At 51.7% G+C, this 13533-nt stretch overlaps 15 non-coding genes across 15 annotated transcripts; all 15 read right to left on the bottom strand.

The window, feature by feature from the left end:
- Nucleotides 1-2980: 2980 nt before the first annotated feature.
- LOC149071472 (U2 spliceosomal RNA) lies at nt 2981-3172 on the bottom strand. The gene has a single exon (XR_016194896.1). It is a non-coding gene; the product is annotated as a U2 spliceosomal RNA (small nuclear RNA).
- A 515-nt stretch (nt 3173-3687) lies between these two features.
- On the bottom strand, nt 3688-3879 carry LOC149071471 (U2 spliceosomal RNA). Its single transcript, XR_016194895.1, has one exon. It is a non-coding gene; the product is annotated as a U2 spliceosomal RNA (small nuclear RNA).
- A 515-nt stretch (nt 3880-4394) lies between these two features.
- LOC149071470 (U2 spliceosomal RNA) lies at nt 4395-4586 on the bottom strand. Its single transcript, XR_016194894.1, has one exon. It is a non-coding gene; the product is annotated as a U2 spliceosomal RNA (small nuclear RNA).
- Nucleotides 4587-5100: 514 nt separating this feature from the next.
- Nucleotides 5101-5292, bottom strand: LOC149071469 (U2 spliceosomal RNA). Its single transcript, XR_016194893.1, has one exon. It is a non-coding gene; the product is annotated as a U2 spliceosomal RNA (small nuclear RNA).
- Nucleotides 5293-5807: 515 nt separating this feature from the next.
- Nucleotides 5808-5999, bottom strand: LOC149071468 (U2 spliceosomal RNA). The gene has a single exon (XR_016194892.1). It is a non-coding gene; the product is annotated as a U2 spliceosomal RNA (small nuclear RNA).
- Nucleotides 6000-6514: 515 nt separating this feature from the next.
- On the bottom strand, nt 6515-6706 carry LOC149071467 (U2 spliceosomal RNA). Its single transcript, XR_016194890.1, has one exon. It is a non-coding gene; the product is annotated as a U2 spliceosomal RNA (small nuclear RNA).
- A 514-nt stretch (nt 6707-7220) lies between these two features.
- LOC149071466 (U2 spliceosomal RNA) lies at nt 7221-7412 on the bottom strand. Its single transcript, XR_016194897.1, has one exon. It is a non-coding gene; the product is annotated as a U2 spliceosomal RNA (small nuclear RNA).
- A 518-nt stretch (nt 7413-7930) lies between these two features.
- On the bottom strand, nt 7931-8122 carry LOC149071465 (U2 spliceosomal RNA). Its single transcript, XR_016194889.1, has one exon. It is a non-coding gene; the product is annotated as a U2 spliceosomal RNA (small nuclear RNA).
- Nucleotides 8123-8636: 514 nt separating this feature from the next.
- On the bottom strand, nt 8637-8828 carry LOC149071464 (U2 spliceosomal RNA). Its single transcript, XR_016194888.1, has one exon. It is a non-coding gene; the product is annotated as a U2 spliceosomal RNA (small nuclear RNA).
- A 515-nt stretch (nt 8829-9343) lies between these two features.
- On the bottom strand, nt 9344-9535 carry LOC149071463 (U2 spliceosomal RNA). Its single transcript, XR_016194887.1, has one exon. It is a non-coding gene; the product is annotated as a U2 spliceosomal RNA (small nuclear RNA).
- A 514-nt stretch (nt 9536-10049) lies between these two features.
- On the bottom strand, nt 10050-10241 carry LOC149071462 (U2 spliceosomal RNA). The gene has a single exon (XR_016194886.1). It is a non-coding gene; the product is annotated as a U2 spliceosomal RNA (small nuclear RNA).
- Nucleotides 10242-10755: 514 nt separating this feature from the next.
- On the bottom strand, nt 10756-10947 carry LOC149071461 (U2 spliceosomal RNA). The gene has a single exon (XR_016194885.1). It is a non-coding gene; the product is annotated as a U2 spliceosomal RNA (small nuclear RNA).
- Nucleotides 10948-11462: 515 nt separating this feature from the next.
- Nucleotides 11463-11654, bottom strand: LOC149071460 (U2 spliceosomal RNA). The gene has a single exon (XR_016194884.1). It is a non-coding gene; the product is annotated as a U2 spliceosomal RNA (small nuclear RNA).
- Nucleotides 11655-12169: 515 nt separating this feature from the next.
- LOC149071459 (U2 spliceosomal RNA) lies at nt 12170-12361 on the bottom strand. The gene has a single exon (XR_016194883.1). It is a non-coding gene; the product is annotated as a U2 spliceosomal RNA (small nuclear RNA).
- Nucleotides 12362-12875: 514 nt separating this feature from the next.
- Nucleotides 12876-13067, bottom strand: LOC149071458 (U2 spliceosomal RNA). The gene has a single exon (XR_016194882.1). It is a non-coding gene; the product is annotated as a U2 spliceosomal RNA (small nuclear RNA).
- Nucleotides 13068-13533: the final 466 nt, after the last annotated feature.

The raw sequence follows: 13533 nt of genomic DNA, 5'->3' as shown, positions 1-13533 counted from the left end.
CCGTGGTATCCGATCTTCGGCCTCCTCACGGCTCTCATCCGACTGTCTTGTGAACGCCCCCTGTGTCTCCGGCACCACGGTATTCGTACCTGGCGACGGCGGTGGTTGCTGATCCGGCTGACTCTCCGGAACTGGAAGGTTGCCCTGTGTCTGTAGCGCCTTCTTTGTTCTGTGGGCAAGCGGGAGCACGCTCGACTGCGATGGGGCAGGGGGTTCTGGCATTCGCGATGTGCCCGCAACTATGAGGACCGGTGCTCTCACTGCGGACCTCTTCCTTAACTTCCTCCTCCTCTTCTTCTTCTTCCTGAGCCGGCGTGGCCTGTCTGTCTGCGTCGCAGCATCGCTGTGTAGAGAGGACGTCGACGCGACACTGGTTGGTGAGGGATCCGTACATGACTCGCCGGCAGGTGAGGGCCCGGCACGCAGTCTCGTCCTGTTGTCACTTCCTTCTGTGGAGTTTTCAGGCGTCAGATTGCGCGTCAAGCTCCTACTTGAATGGAAGGGCTCTTCCAAGATGGTGACCGCGGCGAGAACCGACTCCTCCGACACGCTTACCAGCGACGAGTCAGCTGACAGGAACAGGTCCCGTTCGAGGCCTGCAGCGGGCCGCGCGGGTTCCGGGGAAGCGCCTGATGATTCGAGCGAACCATTCTCTCCGTTTACTGCAGAACACCGATCCGGCGTTCGCCCTTTGGTTGAGACAGGCGATGCGCTCACCACTGTGGTCTCATCCGCTGTGTAGTGTAGGTTGAAGGAACTGCTGTTTTCCGCTTCTTGTACCTCCGTTCCCTTGATGGCATTATCCCTGTCGTTTCCCCGATCCGGTGAGTACTGGAATGCTGTGTTGTTAACCGGGTCCACTGCGTCCATATCGATGGTCAGGCGACCTACCGATTCGACGCTCAGTGAGCTATCGCTTTCGTTGACAGCATCGCCTCTTGTGCTGGATTCGGCGGACGTAGGCGGCAGAGGAGAGTCCAGGTGTGCCCTCACTTTCTCTGGAGATTCGAACAGAGCATATGATGCTGGGAACAGTTCAGAGTCGTCGGCAACACGGCCATCACTGCTGATCCGACGGGCAGACCCTGGCGTCCGCAGCATTTTCCCACTCCGTAGGCTTCTTGGCATTGTTGCAGGTTAGGTGTTAGTCAGGTTAGTGTTAGGACCGTTAGCAACAATCAACCACTACCTACTTTTGCGTGAACCACTTCGACGATTGGCGTTCAGGGCGAAATCCAGGCTGACAGCTTAGGCACGCCTTACGCACGACCCAGTCCGCAGCCAATGCCCGTGACCAGGGCAGGGGAGATAGAGAGGCTTTAAGAGCCTTGCTTGACCCATTGGTGGGGGTTGGAGAACTTTAGGAGACTCCATTAGGGCTGTGGAACCTTTAAGAGGAACCTTGATACCAATGGGGGGGACCTTTAGGAGGTCCCACCTAGCCCGGGGGGGGGGATGAGCCCTTAAGGGGCTCTTAAAAACCCGGGGGGGGAAGATCCCACTAGTCCCCTTGGGAGCTCCAACTCTCGGTGGACAGACCTCGCCAAACCCTGGAGCTAATGTCAAAAGTTCACCCACTCCACAATTTGGCGGACTCTGCCCGACGAGGGGAGCCCTGAAGAGGCCACGCGAAGTCCCAGGATTGTGAGCCCTTGAAGAGGTCCCACGGTTACCAACCCCGCGGGAAGAGACCTTTAAGAGGTCCCACGTGAACCAAACCCACAGGGAAAGAGAACCTTTAGGAGGTCTCGCGAGAACCCAGGGAGAGTTGAGACCTTTAATAGGTCTCGCTAGACCAGGGGGTGGGACACTTTAAGAGGTCCCGAGAGAAAGAAGTTGAGGACCTTTAAGAGGCCTCGAGAAAGGGAGGGGAGGGAGGGAAACACGAGTGGGCATCATGCATAGACCCGAATTCATCAAGCGACCCCGAGAGGTCATCCTGACGAACCCAAGTTATGGATGTGGGGCAGCCCCGCGAGGGAAAGGTGTCAAGTCAGTCCGCCAGGCGTAGCCAAAGCTCCGAGGCTGACCCGAACACTGCCACACCACCGATTGGCTAACAGGCACTTCCGCTGACCGCACGCCCAAGGCCCAACCATATAATGAGGCGAGGGTCCAAGGACGACGGCTAGGCCGAAATGCCTGAGATGTGACAGATGCCTTTCCCGGGATCACGACGAGGAGTGGAGGAAGAAGAGAGCAGGGGTGGTCACGAGTCATCAGCCGCCAACCAGGTCATGTTTCAGGCACGCCTTCGTCTTCCTTTAGCCGGACATCGCTGTGGAGCAGGAATCGGCTTGGCTTCGGATGCTAGAGGACCCGCGGCAGAACTTCGATGGGGCGTGGCACATCAGATGTTGGATGGAGCACCGTCGAACTTCGCTGGCAGATACCTCTTCTCCTGGTAAGATCCTAGGCAATCACAACCACTACACTTTGATCTTAGCCAAAAGGCCGAGAAGCGATAACGGGATAGACGCGAATTAAAATTTGATCACAATTAACTATAATTAATGTCCTGGCTGGGGTCTGTTTTAATAGCGTCGGAAGACTCGATCGTATTTTGAAGACGAGACGACTTCTTGTCGACCAGATGTTGCTTTCAGGTGCGACGTATCCTGGGCTCCCGGGGCGCCGTTCCGTCCGGGTTGCACGTTCGACCGCTAGATGTCGACGCGAGACCAATATCTACTTGCATTCTCGATCTAGAAGGGGGGGGGGGCACCCAGGAACGGGAGAGACGTCGAGGGGACCCGCGGCAGCATTTCGGAAGCGCACAGCACAACGAGGAAACGACCGGCGTGGACCCGTCCTCACAAGGACGTGGCATCCACGTCGTCTCCTTAATAAAAAACTAAGTCCCAGGGTCGTGCGCCGGGCCTTAATTTTCCGTCGACCGCTTTCAAATCGGTCTATTTCGCCCCGGTAATGTATGATTATTGCGAAATTATGAATAAAACACAGAGTCTACTTGATTTCATGAGGATGGGCCCAACTCGAAGGTAGTGCAATATCGAGAGGACCCGCGGCAGAGGTTCAGCAAGCTGAAAGCACTCCGCCCTGTTCCAAAAATAAGTTTAATATCTTGTCCCCATGTAGGAGACGTACCAGATATTAAGCTGATAAGAACAGATACTACACTTTGATCTTAGCCAAAAGGCCGAGAAGCGATAACGGGATAGACGCGAATTAAAATTTGATCACAATTAACTATAATTAATGTCCTGGCTGGGGTCTGTTTTAATAGCGTCGGAAGACTCGATCGTATTTTGAAGACGAGACGACTTCTTGTCGACCAGATGTTGCTTTCAGGTGCGACGTATCCTGGGCTCCCGGGGCGCCGTTCCGTCCGGGTTGCACGTTCGACCGCTAGATGTCGACGCGAGACCAATATCTACTTGCATTCTCGATCTAGAAGGGGGGGGGGGGCACCCAGGAACGGGAGAGACGTCGAGGGGACCCGCGGCAGCATTTCGGAAGCGCACAGCACAACGAGGAAACGACCGGCGTGGACCCGTCCTCACAAGGACGTGGCATCCACGTCGTCTCCTTAATAAAAAAAAAAGTCCCAGGGTCGTGCGCCGGGCCTTAATTTTCCGTCGACCGCTTTCAAATCGGTCTATTTCGCCCCGGTAATGTATGATTATTGCGAAATTATGAATAAAACACAGAGTCTACTTGATTTCATGAGGATGGGCCCAACTCGAAGGTAGTGCAATATCGAGAGGACCCGCGGCAGAGGTTCAGCAAGCTGAAAGCACTCCGCCCTGTTCCAAAAATAAGTTTAATATCTTGTCCCCATGTAGGAGACGTACCAGATATTAAGCTGATAAGAACAGATACTACACTTTGATCTTAGCCAAAAGGCCGAGAAGCGATAACGGGATAGACGCGAATTAAAATTTGATCACAATTAACTATAATTAATGTCCTGGCTGGGGTCTGTTTTAATAGCGTCGGAAGACTCGATCGTATTTTGAAGACGAGACGACTTCTTGTCGACCAGATGTTGCTTTCAGGTGCGACGTATCCTGGGCTCCCGGGGCGCCGTTCCGTCCGGGTTGCACGTTCGACCGCTAGATGTCGACGCGAGACCAATATCTACTTGCATTCTCGATCTAGAAGGGGGGGGGGGGCACCCAGGAACGGGAGAGACGTCGAGGGGACCCGCGGCAGCATTTCGGAAGCGCACAGCACAACGAGGAAACGACCGGCGTGGACCCGTCCTCACAAGGACGTGGCATCCACGTCGTCTCCTTAATAAAAAAAAAAGTCCCAGGGTCGTGCGCCGGGCCTTAATTTTCCGTCGACCGCTTTCAAATCGGTCTATTTCGCCCCGGTAATGTATGATTATTGCGAAATTATGAATAAAACACAGAGTCTACTTGATTTCATGAGGATGGGCCCAACTCGAAGGTAGTGCAATATCGAGAGGACCCGCGGCAGAGGTTCAGCAAGCTGAAAGCACTCCGCCCTGTTCCAAAAATAAGTTTAATATCTTGTCCCCATGTAGGAGACGTACCAGATATTAAGCTGATAAGAACAGATACTACACTTTGATCTTAGCCAAAAGGCCGAGAAGCGATAACGGGATAGACGCGAATTAAAATTTGATCACAATTAACTATAATTAATGTCCTGGCTGGGGTCTGTTTTAATAGCGTCGGAAGACTCGATCGTATTTTGAAGACGAGACGACTTCTTGTCGACCAGATGTTGCTTTCAGGTGCGACGTATCCTGGGCTCCCGGGGCGCCGTTCCGTCCGGGTTGCACGTTCGACCGCTAGATGTCGACGCGAGACCAATATCTACTTGCATTCTCGATCTAGAAGGGGGGGGGGGCACCCAGGAACGGGAGAGACGTCGAGGGGACCCGCGGCAGCATTTCGGAAGCGCACAGCACAACGAGGAAACGACCGGCGTGGACCCGTCCTCACAAGGACGTGGCATCCACGTCGTCTCCTTAATAAAAAAAAAAGTCCCAGGGTCGTGCGCCGGGCCTTAATTTTCCGTCGACCGCTTTCAAATCGGTCTATTTCGCCCCGGTAATGTATGATTATTGCGAAATTATGAATAAAACACAGAGTCTACTTGATTTCATGAGGATGGGCCCAACTCGAAGGTAGTGCAATATCGAGAGGACCCGCGGCAGAGGTTCAGCAAGCTGAAAGCACTCCGCCCTGTTCCAAAAATAAGTTTAATATCTTGTCCCCATGTAGGAGACGTACCAGATATTAAGCTGATAAGAACAGATACTACACTTTGATCTTAGCCAAAAGGCCGAGAAGCGATAACGGGATAGACGCGAATTAAAATTTGATCACAATTAACTATAATTAATGTCCTGGCTGGGGTCTGTTTTAATAGCGTCGGAAGACTCGATCGTATTTTGAAGACGAGACGACTTCTTGTCGACCAGATGTTGCTTTCAGGTGCGACGTATCCTGGGCTCCCGGGGCGCCGTTCCGTCCGGGTTGCACGTTCGACCGCTAGATGTCGACGCGAGACCAATATCTACTTGCATTCTCGATCTAGAAGGGGGGGGGGGGCACCCAGGAACGGGAGAGACGTCGAGGGGACCCGCGGCAGCATTTCGGAAGCGCACAGCACAACGAGGAAACGACCGGCGTGGACCCGTCCTCACAAGGACGTGGCATCCACGTCGTCTCCTTAATAAAAAAAAAAGTCCCAGGGTCGTGCGCCGGGCCTTAATTTTCCGTCGACCGCTTTCAAATCGGTCTATTTCGCCCCGGTAATGTATGATTATTGCGAAATTATGAATAAAACACAGAGTCTACTTGATTTCATGAGGATGGGCCCAACTCGAAGGTAGTGCAATATCGAGAGGACCCGCGGCAGAGGTTCAGCAAGCTGAAAGCACTCCGCCCTGTTCCAAAAATAAGTTTAATATCTTGTCCCCATGTAGGAGACGTACCAGATATTAAGCTGATAAGAACAGATACTACACTTTGATCTTAGCCAAAAGGCCGAGAAGCGATAACGGGATAGACGCGAATTAAAATTTGATCACAATTAACTATAATTAATGTCCTGGCTGGGGTCTGTTTTAATAGCGTCGGAAGACTCGATCGTATTTTGAAGACGAGACGACTTCTTGTCGACCAGATGTTGCTTTCAGGTGCGACGTATCCTGGGCTCCCGGGGCGCCGTTCCGTCCGGGTTGCACGTTCGACCGCTAGATGTCGACGCGAGACCAATATCTACTTGCATTCTCGATCTAGAAGGGGGGGGGGGGCACCCAGGAACGGGAGAGACGTCGAGGGGACCCGCGGCAGCATTTCGGAAGCGCACAGCACAACGAGGAAACGACCGGCGTGGACCCGTCCTCACAAGGACGTGGCATCCACGTCGTCTCCTTAATAAAAAAAAAAGTCCCAGGGTCGTGCGCCGGGCCTTAATTTTCCGTCGACCGCTTTCAAATCGGTCTATTTCGCCCCGGTAATGTATGATTATTGCGAAATTATGAATAAAACACAGAGTCTACTTGATTTCATGAGGATGGGCCCAACTCGAAGGTAGTGCAATATCGAGAGGACCCGCGGCAGAGGTTCAGCAAGCTGAAAGCACTCCGCCCTGTTCCAAAAATAAGTTTAATATCTTGTCCCCATGTAGGAGACGTACCAGATATTAAGCTGATAAGAACAGATACTACACTTTGATCTTAGCCAAAAGGCCGAGAAGCGATAACGGGATAGACGCGAATTAAAATTTGATCACAATTAACTATAATTAATGTCCTGGCTGGGGTCTGTTTTAATAGCGTCGGAAGACTCGATCGTATTTTGAAGACGAGACGACTTCTTGTCGACCAGATGTTGCTTTCAGGTGCGACGTATCCTGGGCTCCCGGGGCGCCGTTCCGTCCGGGTTGCACGTTCGACCGCTAGATGTCGACGCGAGACCAATATCTACTTGCATTCTCGATCTAGAAGGGGGGGGGGGCACCCAGGAACGGGAGAGACGTCGAGGGGACCCGCGGCAGCATTTCGGAAGCGCACAGCACAACGAGGAAACGACCGGCGTGGACCCGTCCTCACAAGGACGTGGCATCCACGTCGTCTCCTTAATAAAAAACTAAGTCCCAGGGTCGTGCGCCGGGCCTTAATTTTCCGTCGACCGCTTTCAAATCGGTCTATTTCGCCCCGGTAATGTATGATTATTGCGAAATTATGAATAAAACACAGAGTCTACTTGATTTCATGAGGATGGGCCCAACTCGAAGGTAGTGCAATATCGAGAGGACCAGCGGCAGAGGTTCAGCAAGCTGAAAGCACTCCGCCCTGTTCCAAAAATAAGTTTAATATCTTGTCCCCATGTAGGAGACGTACCAGATATTAAGCTGATAAGAACAGATACTACACTTTGATCTTAGCCAAAAGGCCGAGAAGCGATAACGGGATAGACGCGAATTAAAATTTGATCACAATTAACTATAATTAATGTCCTGGCTGGGGTCTGTTTTAATAGCGTCGGAAGACTCGATCGTATTTTGAAGACGAGACGACTTCTTGTCGACCAGATGTTGCTTTCAGGTGCGACGTATCCTGGGCTCCCGGGGCGCCGTTCCGTCCGGGTTGCACGTTCGACCGCTAGATGTCGACGCGAGACCAATATCTACTTGCATTCTCGATCTAGAAGGGGGGGGGGGGGGCACCCAGGAACGGGAGAGACGTCGAGGGGACCCGCGGCAGCATTTCGGAAGCGCACAGCACAACGAGGAAACGACCGGCGTGGACCCGTCCTCACAAGGACGTGCCATCCACGTCGTCTCCTTAATAAAAAACTAAGTCCCAGGGGTCGTGTGCCGGGCCTTAATTTCCCGTCGACCGCTTTCAAATTTGTCGTTTTCGCCCCGACAAAGAGTGATTATTGCGAAATTATGAATAAAACACAGAGTCTACTTGATTTCATGAGGATGGGCCCAACTCGAAGGTAGTGCAATATCGAGAGGACCCGCGGCAGAGGTTCAGCAAGCTGAAAGCACTCCGCCCTGTTCCAAAAATAAGTTTAATATCTTGTCCCCATGTAGGAGACGTACCAGATATTAAGCTGATAAGAACAGATACTACACTTTGATCTTAGCCAAAAGGCCGAGAAGCGATAACGGGATAGACGCGAATTAAAATTTGATCACAATTAACTATAATTAATGTCCTGGCTGGGGTCTGTTTTAATAGCGTCGGAAGACTCGATCGTATTTTGAAGACGAGACGACTTCTTGTCGACCAGATGTTGCTTTCAGGTGCGACGTATCCTGGGCTCCCGGGGCGCCGTTCCGTCCGGGTTGCACGTTCGACCGCTAGATGTCGACGCGAGACCAATATCTACTTGCATTCTCGATCTAGAAGGGGGGGGGGGCACCCAGGAACGGGAGAGACGTCGAGGGGACCCGCGGCAGCATTTCGGAAGCGCACAGCACAACGAGGAAACGACCGGCGTGGACCCGTCCTCACAAGGACGTGGCATCCACGTCGTCTCCTTAATAAAAAAAAAAGTCCCAGGGTCGTGCGCCGGGCCTTAATTTTCCGTCGACCGCTTTCAAATCGGTCTATTTCGCCCCGGTAATGTATGATTATTGCGAAATTATGAATAAAACACAGAGTCTACTTGATTTCATGAGGATGGGCCCAACTCGAAGGTAGTGCAATATCGAGAGGACCCGCGGCAGAGGTTCAGCAAGCTGAAAGCACTCCGCCCTGTTCCAAAAATAAGTTTAATATCTTGTCCCCATGTAGGAGACGTACCAGATATTAAGCTGATAAGAACAGATACTACACTTTGATCTTAGCCAAAAGGCCGAGAAGCGATAACGGGATAGACGCGAATTAAAATTTGATCACAATTAACTATAATTAATGTCCTGGCTGGGGTCTGTTTTAATAGCGTCGGAAGACTCGATCGTATTTTGAAGACGAGACGACTTCTTGTCGACCAGATGTTGCTTTCAGGTGCGACGTATCCTGGGCTCCCGGGGCGCCGTTCCGTCCGGGTTGCACGTTCGACCGCTAGATGTCGACGCGAGACCAATATCTACTTGCATTCTCGATCTAGAAGGGGGGGGGGGGCACCCAGGAACGGGAGAGACGTCGAGGGGACCCGCGGCAGCATTTCGGAAGCGCACAGCACAACGAGGAAACGACCGGCGTGGACCCGTCCTCACAAGGACGTGGCATCCACGTCGTCTCCTTAATAAAAAACTAAGTCCCAGGGTCGTGCGCCGGGCCTTAATTTTCCGTCGACCGCTTTCAAATCGGTCTATTTCGCCCCGGTAATGTATGATTATTGCGAAATTATGAATAAAACACAGAGTCTACTTGATTTCATGAGGATGGGCCCAACTCGAAGGTAGTGCAATATCGAGAGGACCCGCGGCAGAGGTTCAGCAAGCTGAAAGCACTCCGCCCTGTTCCAAAAATAAGTTTAATATCTTGTCCCCATGTAGGAGACGTACCAGATATTAAGCTGATAAGAACAGATACTACACTTTGATCTTAGCCAAAAGGCCGAGAAGCGATAACGGGATAGACGCGAATTAAAATTTGATCACAATTAACTATAATTAATGTCCTGGCTGGGGTCTGTTTTAATAGCGTCGGAAGACTCGATCGTATTTTGAAGACGAGACGACTTCTTGTCGACCAGATGTTGCTTTCAGGTGCGACGTATCCTGGGCTCCCGGGGCGCCGTTCCGTCCGGGTTGCACGTTCGACCGCTAGATGTCGACGCGAGACCAATATCTACTTGCATTCTCGATCTAGAAGGGGGGGGGGGCACCCAGGAACGGGAGAGACGTCGAGGGGACCCGCGGCAGCATTTCGGAAGCGCACAGCACAACGAGGAAACGACCGGCGTGGACCCGTCCTCACAAGGACGTGGCATCCACGTCGTCTCCTTAATAAAAAACTAAGTCCCAGGGTCGTGCGCCGGGCCTTAATTTTCCGTCGACCGCTTTCAAATCGGTCTATTTCGCCCCGGTAATGTATGATTATTGCGAAATTATGAATAAAACACAGAGTCTACTTGATTTCATGAGGATGGGCCCAACTCGAAGGTAGTGCAATATCGAGAGGACCCGCGGCAGAGGTTCAGCAAGCTGAAAGCACTCCGCCCTGTTCCAAAAATAAGTTTAATATCTTGTCCCCATGTAGGAGACGTACCAGATATTAAGCTGATAAGAACAGATACTACACTTTGATCTTAGCCAAAAGGCCGAGAAGCGATAACGGGATAGACGCGAATTAAAATTTGATCACAATTAACTATAATTAATGTCCTGGCTGGGGTCTGTTTTAATAGCGTCGGAAGACTCGATCGTATTTTGAAGACGAGACGACTTCTTGTCGACCAGATGTTGCTTTCAGGTGCGACGTATCCTGGGCTCCCGGGGCGCCGTTCCGTCCGGGTTGCACGTTCGACCGCTAGATGTCGACGCGAGACCAATATCTACTTGCATTCTCGATCTAGAAGGGGGGGGGGGCACCCAGGAACGGGAGAGACGTCGAGGGGACCCGCGGCAGCATTTCGGAAGCGCACAGCACAACGAGGAAACGACCGGCGTGGACCCGTCCTCACAAGGACGTGGCATCCACGTCGTCTCCTTAATAAAAAAAAAAGTCCCAGGGTCGTGCGCCGGGCCTTAATTTTCCGTCGACCGCTTTCAAATCGGTCTATTTCGCCCCGGTAATGTATGATTATTGCGAAATTATGAATAAAACACAGAGTCTACTTGATTTCATGAGGATGGGCCCAACTCGAAGGTAGTGCAATATCGAGAGGACCCGCGGCAGAGGTTCAGCAAGCTGAAAGCACTCCGCCCTGTTCCAAAAATAAGTTTAATATCTTGTCCCCATGTAGGAGACGTACCAGATATTAAGCTGATAAGAACAGATACTACACTTTGATCTTAGCCAAAAGGCCGAGAAGCGATAACGGGATAGACGCGAATTAAAATTTGATCACAATTAACTATAATTAATGTCCTGGCTGGGGTCTGTTTTAATAGCGTCGGAAGACTCGATCGTATTTTGAAGACGAGACGACTTCTTGTCGACCAGATGTTGCTTTCAGGTGCGACGTATCCTGGGCTCCCGGGGCGCCGTTCCGTCCGGGTTGCACGTTCGACCGCTAGATGTCGACGCGAGACCAATATCTACTTGCATTCTCGATCTAGAAGGGGGGGGGGGGCACCCAGGAACGGGAGAGACGTCGAGGGGACCCGCGGCAGCATTTCGGAAGCGCACAGCACAACGAGGAAACGACCGGCGTGGACCCGTCCTCACAAGGACGTGGCATCCACGTCGTCTCCTTAATAAAAAAAAAAGTCCCAGGGTCGTGCGCCGGGCCTTAATTTTCCGTCGACCGCTTTCAAATCGGTCTATTTCGCCCCGGTAATGTATGATTATTGCGAAATTATGAATAAAACACAGAGTCTACTTGATTTCATGAGGATGGGCCCAACTCGAAGGTAGTGCAATATCGAGAGGACCCGCGGCAGAGGTTCAGCAAGCTGAAAGCACTCCGCCCTGTTCCAAAAATAAGTTTAATATCTTGTCCCCATGTAGGAGACGTACCAGATATTAAGCTGATAAGAACAGATACTACACTTTGATCTTAGCCAAAAGGCCGAGAAGCGATAACGGGATAGACGCGAATTAAAATTTGATCACAATTAACTATAATTAATGTCCTGGCTGGGGTCTGTTTTAATAGCGTCGGAAGACTCGATCGTATTTTGAAGACGAGACGACTTCTTGTCGACCAGATGTTGCTTTCAGGTGCGACGTATCCTGGGCTCCCGGGGCGCCGTTCCGTCCGGGTTGCACGTTCGACCGCTAGATGTCGACGCGAGACCAATATCTACTTGCATTCTCGATCTAGAAGGGGGGGGGGGGCACCCAGGAACGGGAGAGACGTCGAGGGGACCCGCGGCAGCATTTCGGAAGCGCACAGCACAACGAGGAAACGACCGGCGTGGACCCGTCCTCACAAGGACGTGGCATCCACGTCGTCTCCTTAATAAAAAAAAAAGTCCCAGGGTCGTGCGCCGGGCCTTAATTTTCCGTCGACCGCTTTCAAATCGGTCTATTTCGCCCCGGTAATGTATGATTATTGCGAAATTATGAATAAAACACAGAGTCTACTTGATTTCATGAGGATGGGCCCAACTCGAAGGTAGTGCAATATCGAGAGGACCCGCGGCAGAGGTTCAGCAAGCTGAAAGCACTCCGCCCTGTTCCAAAAATAAGTTTAATATCTTGTCCCCATGTAGGAGACGTACCAGATATTAAGCTGATAAGAACAGATACTACACTTTGATCTTAGCCAAAAGGCCGAGAAGCGATAACGGGATAGACGCGAATTAAAATTTGATCACAATTAACTATAATTAATGTCCTGGCTGGGGTCTGTTTTAATAGCGTCGGAAGACTCGATCGTATTTTGAAGACGAGACGACTTCTTGTCGACCAGATGTTGCTTTCAGGTGCGACGTATCCTGGGCTCCCGGGGCGCCGTTCCGTCCGGGTTGCACGTTCGACCGCTAGATGTCGACGCGAGACCAATATCTACTTGCATTCTCGATCTAGAAGGGGGGGGGGGCACCCAGGAACGGGAGAGACGTCGAGGGGACCCGCGGCAGCATTTCGGAAGCGCACAGCACAACGAGGAAACGACCGGCGTGGACCCGTCCTCACAAGGACGTGGCATCCACGTCGTCTCCTTAATAAAAAAAAAAGTCCCAGGGTCGTGCGCCGGGCCTTAATTTTCCGTCGACCGCTTTCAAATCGGTCTATTTCGCCCCGGTAATGTATGATTATTGCGAAATTATGAATAAAACACAGAGTCTACTTGATTTCATGAGGATGGGCCCAACTCGAAGGTAGTGCAATATCGAGAGGACCCGCGGCAGAGGTTCAGCAAGCTGAAAGCACTCCGCCCTGTTCCAAAAATAAGTTTAATATCTTGTCCCCATGTAGGAGACGTACCAGATATTAAGCTGATAAGAACAGATACTACACTTTGATCTTAGCCAAAAGGCCGAGAAGCGATAACGGGATAGACGCGAATTAAAATTTGATCACAATTAACTATAATTAATGTCCTGGCTGGGGTCTGTTTTAATAGCGTCGGAAGACTCGATCGTATTTTGAAGACGAGACGACTTCTTGTCGACCAGATGTTGCTTTCAGGTGCGACGTATCCTGGGCTCCCGGGGCGCCGTTCCGTCCGGGTTGCACGTTCGACCGCTAGATGTCGACGCGAGACCAATATCTACTTGCATTCTCGATCTAGAAGGGGGGGGGGGGCACCCAGGAACGGGAGAGACGTCGAGGGGACCCGCGGCAGCATTTCGGAAGCGCACAGCACAACGAGGAAACGACCGGCGTGGACCCGTCCTCACAAGGACGTGGCATCCACGTCGTCTCCTTAATAAAAAAAAAAGTCCCAGGGTCGTGCGCCGGGCCTTAATTTTCCGTCGACCGCTTTCAAATCGGTCTATTTCGCCCCGGTAATG

This window comes from Pholcus phalangioides, unplaced genomic scaffold (assembly GCF_987345545.1).
Source record: "Pholcus phalangioides strain wild (caught in Gottingen) unplaced genomic scaffold, Ppha-v1.0 ptg000019l_1, whole genome shotgun sequence".
NCBI lineage: Eukaryota > Metazoa > Arthropoda > Arachnida > Araneae > Pholcidae > Pholcus > Pholcus phalangioides.
This window is presented reverse-complemented; position numbering and strand designations above follow the sequence as displayed.